Here is a 15,834-nt window from a genome sequence, read left to right as displayed (position 1 = left end):
TCGAAGGAGAGGATATCAGGAATTTAAGATGACAATTAATTTTTGGAAAGGAGACCATTCAGGAAGTGGAAACAAGCTGGAAACTCACTGTTCTCTGCTCTTACAGAACACTGCCTAGGCAAAAGGTAAAGATCACTGCGTGGTGAGATCTCAGATCGCAGCACGCTGAGGTGCCCTTGTGCACAGTGACACCATGCACTATTCCTACACCACTGTAGGAATGCACCAGCACAGGCGTGCAGGCTGGCACGGCCCCAAAGAAGGCAGGCTGTACGCTGGGGCTGCACACACTGAGCCGCCTGAGCACACTGTGCTGCAGCAGCGGGGCAGCCCATCCCAGCAGCGCGCTGCTGTGGGAGCAAGGCAGATTCAGAGCCCGCCCTCCTTCCTGGCAGAGCGGCTGCAGCTCGAAGTGACAACTAGAGCTTCATCCGCTAAGAAAAACAGCTAACGAGAGCTCCTGGTTTAGCCTTGACCTGTGTAAGACGTTAAGCGAGACACCTGATTTCAAACTAAGGCAAAATAAATAAGTAAATCAATAAAATTAAATAATAATAATAAAAAATAGAATCAGAGCATCTTTGTCGTGCACCTATCTGTCGCTGCTCTGCTGTCGGAAGAGATGTGAACCGGTGCTGCCATCTCCAGGAAGCGCTGTTGATCGCCTCCATCGCTCACCGCTCAGCACCAACCCACGGCAGCACTGCCTATAGCACCAACCATGGCATACCAACCCATGGCACGGCAGCACTACCATTAATATCTATTTCATGACATGAACCATTCCTGAATGTTTAATGGCTCCTCTATAATTAGTAACCTGAAGTTTTTTAGGATTGGCATCTGTTCAGAGTATGCACTGTTTTAAAAGGAACTACTAAATGTGTACTGATCTTAAAGGTACAAGTAACACCATGAAGTTAACTTTATAAACTAATCATCTGAAAGCCATGGTAATGCAAGTTCTTAATCATAAAGAGCAATCAGTGTTCCCAGTTAAAAAGCCTGAGTCCATAAGGAATGGCTCCTGAATAGGTCTAAAGCATTCTTTCTTGATTTCAAGAAGGACACATTCTGGCTTCTCACTATTCAGATACTCATCTTTTGACTTCATTAAGATCTTTTATTTTCCCATTTACGTTCCACTTTGTGTAGCCTGATGCTCAGACGCCAGCACAGGATAGCATTCAGCTTGGTTATTAACAACTGAAGCAAGCAATATATTCAGAACATTGATCACGTAACTTATACAGACCTCAAAGATGAATTTCAACAAAGAAATCTGTTGCTCAGGATTTATGACAATAATGAAAACCTTTATGAAAACAGACACAAAGCAGTAATTATTGAACCTTATTAAACGCTCAAACAACCACCACTGCAACGGAAGGAGGATAAAGCTATTGAATAACTTCAATAGATGAAACAAACTGACTCCTAGTGATCGCCACAAACATCGGATAGAAAGTGTTCGCTGAAAGGAGATTTAGCACACGTTCCTTACACTGCAGTATCATTGCCTTTCATTTCTCACCTCAGGAAAATACAAACAGACTGAAGTTCACACAGCTCTCAGCTGTACAGAGTTACTAAAGAATAAATTTGTTTCAGGTCAGTATGTAAATCTGGAATTCTGTATGTAAATCTATAAGAAAAAATGACATTCAAATTGAAAGAAATCCATCTTTCATAACTTACTTCAAATTTAGCTCATTTTCTTCGTTCTGTTGTGTGAATGGAATAAAAGAGGTGAAGCTTCCCAATAACCTTCAGATGTCAGTCCATCACAGCCATCTCACAAGGTGCTTCTGTCTTCTGCTTTCAAAGCTGTTCCCTCTGTTCCTTCTAAATGAGGAGCAATCTCTCTGGCACAATGTTCACTCTTCACAGTAGAGACATCTGGGAACAATTCCAGGTCAGTTTTGCAAAATATTAAATATTGTGGTGATTAACCAGAAAGACAAGCAAGTATTTCAATAGTTTTCACTATTAAGCAATTTAATGTAGTGGATCAAATACTTCCAATATATAGCATCATATCTCAGCTTTCAATTTATTGAGAGAATGAAGCCACTTTACACTGAATATTACACGATGAGCCAGGTAAGTAAGTAGCACTCATTATATGTTTAGAGGAAAGCTAAGCATTAAGTGGAAAGTTAATTTTTATCTTATAATATAACCAACAATTAAAAAAGAAGATGTGTGTGCCAGCAAATCACCGATGGCACCAGCCACAGGACATTCCTAACAGGGGCTCAGCCCTTACGATAACAGCCATCAATGAAGGCACACAGAGGATCCCTGCATACTGTGCCAGAAGTGAGCAGCACTGTATACTCCCAAATGTCATCTATTCAGAAAAAAATCGGGAACTAGCACAGGAATTCTAGGAGTTGTGCAAGTCAAATAACAGACTGAATATCTGCATGAGCAATATCTAATGAGACATTATCTTAGCTGTAGAAATTGAAGTTTCCAGATGAAAGGATCTGAAAGATACCAAAAAGATACTGTTTGCATGCACCAAAACATTAATAAACAGCTAAATCTAATTATTGCAAAAGCATACACACTGCAGCTGTAAACTTCTCTCTAACCATACCATTACAGCCTTACCAGTGAAAAGAGAAATGTCAATGCTAATGTAAACTCAGCTGCTGATATATATTCATTAGATTCTGAAAGGCTTCAACATTTCTTACTCCGTGTCAGATTTTATCTCCATGTCATTGGCCACAAATCAGCGTAGGTATAACGTGCTATATTAAAATGTAATGTTTGAGGACACCTAGGCCTTAGATATATTTCCATAATTGTCTCTTGCTGCATGAGGAGACCAGGATCCTGCCCATGGCCTTGCCTAACTGAATTTTGTATATACTGTGCTTTGCCTAGCTCAACAGAAATGCACATAAATAAGGAAACATCTCTGGATCAAATATAGACTGTAAGGTAGAACTGCTAGAATATTACCACGTATGTGATGGCACACTGAGGTTTAAGAGCATTAAAGTTAACTTCATCTCTGTTAAGAGTTGCAAAGAAGAGAAATAATGGTGCCAGGAAAATGCCAGCAGACAGAAAGGTGCCACTATTATCCCTATGGAGGTCTCTCTGACTGAGCTTAACCAGTCAATTAGCCTACCATGCTGATCTTCCCAGATCTGAATGTATTCACTCCGTAGGAACCTTAACCCAATGAGAAAAGATGAGGAAGCAGAAGAAAGAGAAAGGAAGAGATTAACTACAGAGCATCCTCTGTTTTATATTGAAGGAATAAATGCTCAGTGCTCAAGAGCTACCTACACTGTGTAACACTAAGTAATTACAAGTGCCCTTCTGACTGTACAGACATACTGAGCCAAGAGCTCTGTAAATGAGCCTGGTCACCTCTGCAGCATGACAGAGGGATAACTCTAACTATTTAAATCACTGGAGTTTTTATTATTGGATCATTATCTGATTCAAGTATGAGAGAAGAACAATTTCTTCATTAAGATGCATATTGAGATTAATGTGCAATTTGAGTTTTGAAACTGAAAATGTTCCAATCTGGTCTGTATTAAAGCAGTGTATTATCAAAAATGGGCTCGTAAGGTAACTCACTATGGCTCAACTCAGCAATGATTGTTTCATTCACCTTTATAAAGGCAAAGGAATTTGTAAAAGGGAAAAGAAAAAACAGGTTTGTAAGTATTGCTGAGCAGGGAGTGTAGGAAGATACGTGCAGGAGCTGAGGAGCAGCAGTCCCAGAACAAGCACCTGAGCAGTGACCCAGCAAGGAAGACCAGAACTTCTGCTCCACAATTCAAGACTATTCGAAAGCATTCCTCCATTATTAGCACTGAAATTAGCTTCATTGTGAAACAGTAATTAAGCAGCAGGGAAGATTCACACCTTAGCCTTTCATTCTTGATTCTAATTTACATGATTAAATTCTAGCTTATTCACTGATTACCTTCTTGCTTAGCATGCTTTTCATTCTCACTTTCTTTCCTTCTGTCCTTGCTTCTTTTTCTGGGCGTAGCAGTTTTGGCCCTCACCAATCCACAGTTTTCAGGATGCTTGTGCACACCACGCTGCTAGCATAATGCAGCGTAAATACGTGAATCCAATATTAATACATGGAAGCACTTTAACACACACACAAAAAAAAAAAAACCCAACAAATATTGTTTTGGCAGACAAATTTTGCACACTGGGTACATAAGCTGTAGACTGCACACTGGAATCACAATGCTTCTTAGAGTGAGAATGGGGAAAAAAAGAAATTAATTTTCTGCATACAGAGTAAAAATGAACTTATGCAGTGCCCTATTTTTTACATTCTGGGAGAAGACCCCAACCAGGGAAGAGGTATTTCAGGTTATTGTATCACCTTCAATGTTTCACGATTGTTACACAGCCTGAAAATAATATTAGATGTTGATATAAGCAAATTCAGAATCCTACAGGTACCCTGGAGGGGAAAAGAACCACAATATTGGATGCTTTGTATTTTAAACAGTTTAAAGCATCAGCCACAAGATGTCACCCCATCTCCTTGCAGGAACCTCCCCGTAAATCAGCAGTGACCACATTTTCCACAGAATATTCTGTAACGATGTAAAGTCACATAATGCATTTGGTATCATTATAAGCAGTAACAATTAGAAACATTCCGGCCCTAATTATCTCTACGTTCCCTTTCCCCCCTTGCTTTAAACTTCAAACCTTTTTGTGACTTTATTTTTTATTTTAAATAGACAATAAACATCCCCCATATATTGATTATAAACACCTGATTTGTCAGTTTGCTTCACATTGTTAAACAGCCACAAAGAAGGCATCAGAGAACTTTCTATCATGCATGCAGAAATCTGACAAAACTGAAGCAAATTTCCAGTTGATGAAAATTCTCAGAATGGTAAAAGGGGACACAGAATTGCAAACAGACCACATCCTCTCAGTGTGGATCTCAAAACAAAACTGGTGGAACTCCTGAGGGCAGAATGATCACAGAACACACCTCTAAGTCTGTCACTTGCCTGCTGGTTAAGTACTGCAGGCAATAGGTAACATGGAATATCTACACGCAGCAGATACCTGTATGGACATTCACGTGGTTCTGCAGGAGAGCAGCTGTTTGAAAAGCCTTGAGACACGTGACATTTTTCTTCAGAATGGATTTTCCTGTGACAGTTCCGACTCGATCTCTTGAGTGAGGTGTACGTACACAGCTCACAGCTGAAGACTGCTTTTTCTCCTCTGAGAACAAAGACACATTGAGACCATGAGATACAAAAGAATGACTTCACTCTTCAAAAATAGTACTGAATTCAATACGGTGCCTACAGTTTAGGGAAAACTACCTCACATTTATACATAAAAGTGCTTCAAAATGCAATAATTTCTGCCTGACAGCTTGCCTTTCAGTAATGTAGCTATTTAAGGCTTCAGCAATTCACCCCAAAATAGTGCCATGCATTAGTGATATAGTTCAGAACCTAATTCTAGGAATCCCACCTCCTAGTCTAACTCCCACCTCCAAGAGAGGATGAAAGTTCCACGTGGATAAGACGTGGTTCATTACGGCACTTCCAAACAATGCAACACACTTCTTGTTGTCAACAGTATGATTAGTGCTAACATATTTAAAGGTTTGGATATGGCAGGCTAAGCTATCCTCAGCTGTCAGTAAAGAACATGTAAAATCTGTTATGATGTAAAAGCCTCTACAAAACTATTACTTGAGTTTAAGGATAAAAAGATCAACTCCTTGAGGAAGACAGAATAAAGTTACGCTTTCTGGATCATATAACATTTTCAAGTTCTTATTGGCAAATCTGCCTTTCAATGTGGGAGAGGCCTACCCACTAGCTGGTTTTAGACCGTGCATTCCCTAGAAAGAGGCACAGGGGTAAATTAGAAGTGATTCCCATGTTCCCCATCTGGAAGCACTCAGCCTGGTGCCACCTCTCCGAGTGCTGCTGAAGAGCTGGCTGACAGCAGCACTGCAGCATCTCTTACCTTCACAGCTTAAGTATTATGCAAAATGGACTGAAGTGCATTCACAGAGGCAGTAGAGTGGTATATAAACATCATTATATTATACTTTAGGCCACTGCAGGTTATTCAAGGAGAAGAAGTTTTGGATTAAGTGTTCTTCAAAGGTATTGTAAAAATGTTTTTGAGGTAAACTTGTGAGATTTGAGAGACTAACATTTAATCTTGTGTACCTTTCCAGACTAGCAATTTCCAACAGTCAAACATCTCACAAGGCCCACTTATCATTCATACTCCATTAGAAACCAGTGCAGAGGAAGGATGTGGAGCCTTCCCTCTAAATTGTAGGTACAACACAGCACAGCACACTGCAGAGCTGCTACAGCCCAGCATGAGTCAGATCCCACTCAACACTTTACTGAGCTTAAAAAATATCCCTCGCCAGTTTATGGTTTTCCTCACCTGTGTAAGTGACCCCCTGAAAGTGGCATTTGTGAAATACCCTTAGTTCAAAGTAGCAGCAATGCTGGTGGTTGGTTTGGCCTTGTAGTTCCATTAGACAAGGTGGTATTTTGCCCGACACCAATATTATACTGAGTTCTTCTAAATATAGCAAGCACTACTGGGTATATCCAGGAGCCACGTGAGCCCTTTTCCACAGAATTTGGCAGGGCCTTTTTTATGTTTGTGTTTTGAGTACCTAAGATAGCACATGTTGTACGGCTCTGGATTCCTACAGAAGGTGCAGCCATGAGAAGTACCTCAGTGGTAAGGCTGCAACAGCGGTAACAGGCTGTAAGGATGGCCAATAGAATCTTCCTGAAAAATGAATATAGTGATGAACCTGACATTAGTTAGGCCATTGACCTTATTGGACACAGCTACTCTTATCCACAAATCTGTAGAACTGGAAATGCAAGAACAATATAAAATTTTTACCCTTAGTAACTGCAAATTAGTCATAACTATTATGTTACAATGATTCAACACAAATCCAAAGCAATTATTTAAGCAAGAGTATGTATTCCATCAATTTAGGGATAACATTTCAGTGCTGATATCACATTATTCATAATCTACTGAATCTGTATGTATGCAGCTGAGATTATAAAAGCTTCATTATGATGCAACATAAAATACGTACTTCAAAGTCTTCAGCTTTATTCTCTTCCCATGTTTTAGAAAGTCATTTCAGATAGATTTAGAAGCCGTGTAACCAGCCTTTCTTGTGTATATTTTGCACCTCCATCTTCCTATCATAGGTCCTAAACTATAACCCTCTGATACCAACAGAAGGATTGTCATTAATTTAAATGCGTTTGGAATTAGGCCCAGAATAGATTACTACTCAAGCAGTAATGGTATTTACACATTTCTGACCTGTCCACAAAACTCGGGGCTGTTATGGTACACTGGAAAGAAAAAAAACCAACAGACCAAAGCCAAAAACCTAACAGATAAGCCCCAGTTTAACCTTACATGTTCATAACCATTCACTTTTATGATATTTCTTCTTGTAGTTAAAAACTCCATTCTCCTCTGGAACATGACTCCTGTTACCCTACGAGGAAACTCAGTCTTTGTTGTGACTTATTTTGACAGTTTTAATATCATTTTCCACCTGGCATCTGAAAAGTTTTCCATTTTCACTTTCCTCTGATGTCTCACTTTTGTTTCCAAGTGTATGTTGTATTCACACTGCACCTGTCACAGTGGAATCTATGTCCCCTAACATTGGTCTACAAACATAGACGCCTTTACTTTTGCTCTTACACCAGGGACAACTGCTACCTTCATCGCCTGTTTTGCAGCGTGATCTGCTCCTCCAAATGATGATAGCAGGAAATAACTCTCACACCATCACCTGTTTCAGAGAAAGCCATTACAATTTTAAGTTCTCCTACCTCACGTGGTCTGTTATGTTGGTCTGTTATCAGGTTGTACTCACTAAATGGTGACATATTTTCACCTTATTTTCTGGTGCTGTTGTCAACTTGTTCTTTTAGCATTCCACTTTCACACGGATGAAGGATTACTTCGGGGACTACCAAAAACCTGAATTAAAAAAAAAGAAAGCCATGTCAACTAAAGATAAAAAAAATACATTATATACATATTTGGAAGCTGTTCCAGGCACTGAAACCAGCAGATTCAGAATAAACTTCGGGCTTCAGCGTTGGCCTAGAAGATTCTCAGGAGAAATTATACATTGTGAATTTCAGAAAAGACACTAATCACTTGGAAAGAAGATGATTATTAAAACATTTTAGCTTTTTCTTTTTTTCAGACATCTGGCTCTGAGATGGGAGTTGCAGTTGTTTCCAGCAGGCATTTTTTAGCATTCAGATCTGACTTGGATTTCTTGCCAAACAGCACAGGACTACTGTCCTCATCCCTATGGCCATTTAAAAGCTGGTCCAACCTCAAGCCCAGAGACTTAGCTACAGCCCTACTTGTATATACAGTCCTACTTCTTCCTATACTTTTTCACCAAAGCAAAATAAAGATGGGAGTGCAGCAAAGCAAAGACAAAAAGAAGTCATTCAGGGGTGCACTGGTTGACTAGTGTCTGGCCAGGTATAAATTACCACTTCTCTTTCTCAGTGCAAATAGGAGGGTGAGAAGAGATACAGCACTCTCTTAGAGGCACAGTGATGCTTGGACTGTGCCATTCATGCACAAGCCACTTGATATGCACTGTACTGAAGGCACAGTGAAAGTCTTGTGCTGCTCTCTCTCCAGGGCTCCTCTTGGTTTTGAGAAGATAAATACCCTCTTTAAATACAAGTGGTTCTAATAGAAGAACCAAAACAACTTCTATTGAGTTAAAGGCCTTAATACTTTTACATCTTGCCCCTGCTTTTCAAATCCTGCTTCATACAGTTAACGATCATAATCATATAGCATGACAAAAAAAACAGGGCATAATAGCATACAGATGTGGGATACATAAAAGGGGAAGCATTTAGCATAAGCTTGTTGGAGCTGAAAGTACCAGGGGTGATTGCTCAGGCACAAGTCACAGGAGTGGTCTAAAAATATTAACTATAATTGCAATTTATGCATTAACTGTTTATCTAACACTGTTATATATTTAGAAACAATTTTACCATCCAGTAATGCATGGCTTGCTGCTTCTGGCAGACAGCAGATCTACGTGCCTGGGTCTGTTTGGAAGAAGTGTGTTTACTTCACGAGCTTTTGCTTCCATTTCAAAAGACATGAACGCAGTTTCTGCAGTTAACTACACCTCAGTGACTCCCAGTGTTTTTACAGAATACTCTTTAATCAAAGAGATAGCAAAGAAAGTTCTAAAGACAACTCCCCTTAGTTAGTTAGTAAAGCCTTTTGCTGCTGTTTGTGCAAAGGTCAAAGAAGTTAAGTTTAAAAGGCAGAAAGTTTTCCTCTTGTTTTGACTAAACTGGAGGAAACGTGCTAGAGCTGTGCAGAATTTGATTGCCAAACATGAAGTGAAGACACACAGTGAGAAAAGGTAGTAAAGGTTTAACCCAGCTGATGTAAGAAACAAAATTCAAGGATGCCCATGTTTCCTTGCCTTTATCACACTGTTAATCTTTAATCAGGAAAGCAGTTCTGAGAACAGCACTTTGTGGACAAATAAACAGGCATCGATGTCTGGAAGTTAACAGGATCACCAGAGAACAAGACTATTAAATCACTGTCCTAATAAATCAATAAATGAGATGTACAACCCAAGGGAGTTCAAATTCTGCTTCCACGTGGATATGCAGCAAGTGCACGTTAAACCCTGCAGAATCAGCAGAAAGGAGCTGCTCTGCGGGTTCAGAAGAGCAGTGGCTTCCTGTGCAAGTTTTTTCCAGCTCAGATCACAAACCTGCACAGGTACTAAAATTTGTGAGGATCCTGAATTGAGCTCCTCAATGTAAACATCCAAAGAAATTTAGGATGGGCTGCAGAATTTAAGGACAAAATAAGGAATTACTGCCTCAGTGCTACTGCAATGCAAATTCCTGAACTTTACAAGGCTAACCTGTGGATTACTTGTTTTTACTTTACCTGCAGAATGCACACTGGTTGCCGGTCAATTGCACATATTAACGCTCATATATACGAGGTTCTTCTTTAAGTAAAGAGTATTCATATGCTAATGAACCATCCCAAATCAGTAACCCTGGAGACAGGTATAGATGGTCAGTAAACTGAATTACGTACAGCAGTCAGAATTCTGTCTTCCCAGAAGGAAGAGAAAAAAGTGTGATCTCCAGTGCTCTGTTGCATCCTTGACCTCTTTGCTGAGTGTTGTTCATAGCAATAGTCATGTTTGTGGCTCATGTCTGGTGGGAACCATTTACGCTGGCCAAAATAGAATGCTTTTACATCAAAAACTCCTGTTGTGGTCTACCCAAAATGCCCTCTTCCTGCTAGAAATGAGCTAGGCGTCTGTGTACAGTATGTACGGTTTCACCTGACCTATTAACACTTGCATCAGGGTTCACCAGTCAGCACAGCATCTGTTACACAGGTAACTGTTTTTGGTAATGTTGATTTTCCTGCAGCAGTCAGGTTCAAGAACCCAAAGGTATGCAGTGCTTGACATAGGCACATTTGCCTTCTGACCTTTAGTTGTAGCCTGGCTTTTATTTCTGTACAGTCAGCTTCTCTCTCTTCTTGTTGTCACTTCCGGTGTTACAAAGTGCTTGAAGTATTCATTAAAGCCATTTTCCTGAGAAAAATACAGAACAAATCTTACTTGAAACAGAAGTTTACCCCAAGTTAGTGCTTTTGTGCCATCAAAGCACAAGATTGGTTATAGTAATGCTCTTCACTTTAAATAAAGACATACCATTTGCCTCACAATAATCTAAAGAGTAGCCAGCAGGGAGTATCCGTGGCACAGAATATCAATATGGAAAAAGACAATGATCTTGTCTTATCTATGTTTTAAACTCCTCAGACCAGGAACTATCAACCAAACCAGGAAGAACACACAAGAAGAGAGAAGCTGGCATTACCAACTCCCAGCCCCTTCCCATGGAGAAGATAAAGGCTTGGAGACGTAAAGTTAAACATCCAAAGTCAAACAGGAAATCCATAGCAGAGGAAGAAACAGAACCTAAACTTGTGAATGTGCACCCACTCTCACTGTTGGGATCCATCCTTCTTGAAGGAAACTGGCTTATGACTGACACAGATCTGTGCCCCATAGGTCGTACTGACAGTAATGGGGAATAAAAGTGACAAATGAGCCAAAAGGTAAATGAGAGTCTTTCAGTAAGTGACAAAAAAGGTTGTTGCCAGTTGGATAAACAGAGCAGCATAACACTGAAACAACAACTGACAATGCAATGCTGCTAGCAAGGAAAGGAACATGGAGAGGATTAGCTCATCCTAGAAAAAACAAACCAGCTTACATTTTACAAGGTGCTGCCATTACATTCCATAGGTGAAGTCTCTCTTAAAGGGCACAGCCAATAACACCCCAGAAATCAGCAGGAAGCCAGAAAACTGCTCTTGAAGAAGAGGCTGAAACGTTACCTGCTGCTTAGAGACTGTGGGTTTGGTACCAAGGTTTGTCATTTACCCTTCCACAGGTAGGAAGCAGGGAGTCCTTGACAGCTGCAAGCACACAGCACTGTGGTAAACAGCTTTCGCTCCAGCAAGGGTTACCATTTTTATTTGCAAAGCTAAATATTGGTGCCATCTGGGCTTTGTGTGACTGAGCGGAGCAGATGCTGCATAGGTGAAGGGAAACACAGAACCTTATGCTGACTGTTTTCCACTCTGTTTAGTACAGTTTGTCCCCATCTCTCCTGGCTGTAGTCCTGCTGTGCATCCAGCCAAAAAAATGCATTAACCATGCAAAAAATCAGACACGTTGTTATCAGCCTTGTGCTGGCTAAGGTAAATTCAGTCAAAGTCTTGGTGGGTCCAAAAACTCCATATGCCTATTAGATCTTCTCCAGAGCGCTCGCTCTTGTGCCACACCTGGCTACTGGGCAGATACCAGTGGACAGAGTTATGCACAGTGTGGTTAAGACTACACGGCTCAACGCCATCTCTAGAACTAATGGGATGGTGAGAGAGAAGGGTAAATGGTGGACAGCATGCTGCTCAGAACCAGCAAGTGAGGAAACACCATTCATGGGAATGCTTGCCTTGTTCTCCTTGTGGGGTGCTGTCCTGTGTGACACAGAGGGAATTAAACCCTCAGAGTCATTTACAGGCAATGTGTAGCTAAGCCACAGCACCTCCCTAGTCAGGACTCCACTTTTTATTCTTTACAAGAGAAACTAGAAAAGAGAACCTCAGCACCCCCAGTGACTATAGCAATATCTGAGAGCCTGTCAGAGTGAGCTTTAAAGAAAAGAAAAGGAGTAAATAATTCCTTTGCCGAAGCAGAAGAATAACAAGCAAGAAACCAGTCTGTCTGTAATATAATGCTAGCCTTGAAATGTACTGTGGCACAGCAAGGACTTTCCTTAAAATATAGCTTAGGAATGGGAAGTGGAGCTGAAATTATGCATCAGAGATTCATGACTTCCATCAGAGAACATAAGCATGCACTAATGCATGTTTCCTGAGATTTACTTCCATTTGTTTTGAGACGTTTTAGCATGCCTGTTGTCAAGATGAAAAAGCTGGACGGCCTAATGAAAGTTCACCAACCCAGGAGAAAATCTCCATGTTTATCCTTCTCATTCCTCTGCCTTCAGAACTAATCACCTAACTTGGAAGACAGGTAAAAAAGGGACACTGCCTCAGTGAGCCACAGACCTACGATCCACAACCTGCACATAACACGGCGGGCACCACCGAAGGTTGGAGAGGGAAAAGTGGAAGTGAAGCACTGAGCTCCCAGTGTGCTGCTATCCCACCCCCCAGCTGGCAGAGCACACAAGGAGAGGAGCGCAAGGAGCCTCCAAATCTCATGCAACTGCGTCAGAGCTGAGGAACTGCATACAAGAAAAGTGGCTGTGAGGTGGAAATGTCACACAGAGCTACAGCAGGTCTGGAGTAAACACCTGGCTCTATCACAGACTCTTTTGCAACTGCATGTAATCTGCACAGGTCAGGATTTGTTGTCTAAAAGCGAGCAAGGAGTCCCTGGTCTCTGCAGGCTGTACGTGTATGAGAGCAGCCCTTGGAGCAGGGCTTGTGCAGCTGCCTGCCAGTAACACAGCCACTGCAGCATGCTTGGTGGCAACTGGGCACAGCTTTGCAGCAAAAACAACGATCAGAAGCAGTGCTGTTCAGCCAGCAAAATAGCTGGGAGAAAACCTATCGTTCTTTAACAGAACAACAAATGATATAAAAACTCTTCTGCAGTGACAATACGTGGGATAATTAGTATGGGAGGGGGTAGAATTTCTCAGTATTATTATATGCCATTAACTTTCAAATCTCATTGAGAGTGCTTCGTTACACCTCTGTTTGTAGCAATGAAGCCTGAAACTTTATGACGCCTTCTCAGAACCTTCACGTTTACTGAATTGAGCTCCAGTGAGTTGGCAAAAGTGGAAGTGCTCAAAACCATTATTTTGAACAGGCTGAATGATGTCCATCAAAGCACACATCCTGAAAACACTCCTTTTGAGGCACTTGTTGAACACAGTCATCTCGAAATGCCATATTCACCCTCATTTACATAATTTGACAGCTTCCAAGAAGACACCTTGATGAGCATCGCATTCAACCTCAAGATGTACAGAGAAAAAGTGCCAAACAAAAGTCAAATCCAAGGAAGCTGTATCAGCTATTAGATATTATAATACAGTTACTAGCAAAGAAGGTTTTTCACTGAAGTGGAAGATAAACTTTACATTCCAGACCTTCTTAATGTAAGAAGAGGCCCCCAGTCCAGCTCCCATGTTTCCTACCAGCGAAATCCCCGCGCTCACCAAACCCAGAAGGCAGGCAGATGTACAGCACACAGCAACGTGCGCTGGCAGTGGGTGAACACCCCAAGGCCACCACAACCGAGCTCCTGTAAACATCAGTTCTCATTTCTCGTGGCAGCCACTGGAAGTTACGAGTCTTCGGTATCTTCAGATTACAACTTCAATGCCATATGCTGTGTATCTGGATCTCTAAACGAGAAGATTATTTTAAAAGATCTTGGCCTTGATTTGCATATGCTTCAGTTATGTCATTACACCACAGTACAAAATACTATGCACGCTTTACAGAGGGGCTTCAGGCTTACTGTGTGTTGGTGGCATGCTTTGAGATCCTCTGATAGGAGGTGTTACCTAAATAGAAGTAATTCGATGCTGAAGTGTCTAGAATTCCCAGTGGACATCTGCACTCGAGCCCTGCTGCCATCACAAACGAAAAACATTTGGAATCCTTAATGTGATTTTTAATGGACATATGTTCATAACGCAGTGCCACCAATTTGGCATATTTAGTGTCTTCTCTAGAGAAGCCCACAGTTTGTATAGCAAGATTGTGGGAGGTTAGGATTGCAGTGTGAGAAAATTTGCACAACACCTGCCTGCCTATAATTTAATTGGCAGAATCGAATGCTCCGGGTTTGGGGATTTTTTTTCTCCACTCCAAACTGAAGAGGCACGAGGACCAATCCTGCACTGCTGCGCTGTCAGCTTGAAGCTTTTATTCAGGCTTTAACTGTGCTGCAATATGATCATTTTCTGGCCACGTCTTTCCTTTTTTCCCCCCTTCAAACTGAAGCACTGCTGTTTTACTCTCAGTTGATTAATTCTATGTATAATGACTTTTCTGGGACCACCAGCAAGTACTGTGATTATTGCTGTACTCCTCTGGAAAGAAAAGAAGTCTTCTCAGTATTTCAGAAGAATGTGCCACGTTTTACTTTTACTGAAGTACTTCATGACATATTTTAACACGAAAACATTTGGGCAAAATATTTCTGCTCACAAACACCACTGGCATTATCATATTGGCTCTGATTTTACCTCTGCTTACAGCAGAGCCCCTTCTGAAGCAATCTGCAGCACCTCTTATCCTAACAGATTTTTGTTTTCCTTTTCAGGAATGTTTGGCCTTGCTGTGCAACAAGGGCAGCCCCTCTTACTTCACTATTTTTTTTCCCCTTTGCATTTACAACACACAATAAAAGGCTTTGCAGGAGAGATAGAGGATGCGGTCCCAGGGGAAGCATTCCCATGGCCACTGACCACTGTGCTCATGAGGTTCAGCCCCGCAGCGCCTGCAGCTCAGAGTGCAGCTCGGTGCTGCTCTGGCAGACCCAGCTCTTTGGGGCTTGCAGCTCTGCTGTCTGCGTCGGTGAGAGCCTTGCAGGAAACACCTCACTGACTGCACGAGCCTGAGCAGGCGGTGGGTTAAGAATATCCTTTGCATCAATTTTATTGCTTTAAGCAACCCCCAGAAACTTTTCTTGGATTTCCAAATTCACCATTCTGTGAGCTATTATTGACAATATCTTACATGATGGTAGAACCCCCACTGATATCAAAAATGCCAGAATTTAGCCTTGCTGGGACTGAATGGGAGAGGAGTGCAATAAAATGGCACAGGGGTTATTCTTACACTTATCTTTGTCTGAAATATATTCAATCCTCACACACCGACTGCACAGGCAAAACGACACAGAGATCAGCCTCTGTTTGTGGGCATGATGGTCTAAAATGGAGTGGCGGAAGGCAAAGAGCTAGCAGATGGGCAGAGCCAGGAGCAGTAAGGGGAGACCTAATTTAAGCACAGGTTAATGTTTTATTGCACCCACAGGATGCCAAGTAAAATAACAAATAGCTTTTTTGGGGGGTTAGAGGGGTAACTGCCGAGGCAGTTGGTGACCTGCCTCTTCTCCAAGTTGTAGAGATAGATAATAATTGCTCAGCTTGCATGAGCCCATAGTGAGCC

General features: G+C 41.4%; 1 long non-coding RNA gene across 31 annotated transcripts in view; it reads right to left on the bottom strand.

Annotated features, from left to right (window-relative positions):
* Positions 1 to 15,834, bottom strand: part of LOC419322 — an 83,370-nt gene that overhangs the window by 48,279 nt on the left and 19,257 nt on the right. For 8 of the 31 annotated variants that reach the window (XR_005841332.2, XR_005841325.2, XR_005841333.2 and 5 more), the window contains exons 1-6: positions 11,506 to 11,650; positions 10,588 to 10,693; positions 7,893 to 8,043; positions 5,089 to 5,250; positions 3,962 to 4,085; positions 1,699 to 1,899 (exon numbers count right to left, since the gene is read on the bottom strand). This is a non-coding gene — a long non-coding RNA (uncharacterized LOC419322). Of the gene's footprint in view, positions 1 to 1,698; positions 4,137 to 5,088; positions 5,251 to 7,892; positions 8,044 to 9,098; positions 9,252 to 10,026; positions 10,142 to 10,587; positions 10,694 to 11,381; positions 11,651 to 15,834 lie in introns of those variants that run through there. The other 23 variants (XR_005841324.2, XR_005841320.2, XR_005841321.2 and 20 more) reach the window with 23 other exon arrangements.

This window comes from Gallus gallus, chromosome 20 (assembly GCF_016699485.2).
Source record: "Gallus gallus isolate bGalGal1 chromosome 20, bGalGal1.mat.broiler.GRCg7b, whole genome shotgun sequence".
Taxonomy (NCBI): Eukaryota; Metazoa; Chordata; class Aves; order Galliformes; family Phasianidae; genus Gallus; species Gallus gallus.
This window is presented reverse-complemented; position numbering and strand designations above follow the sequence as displayed.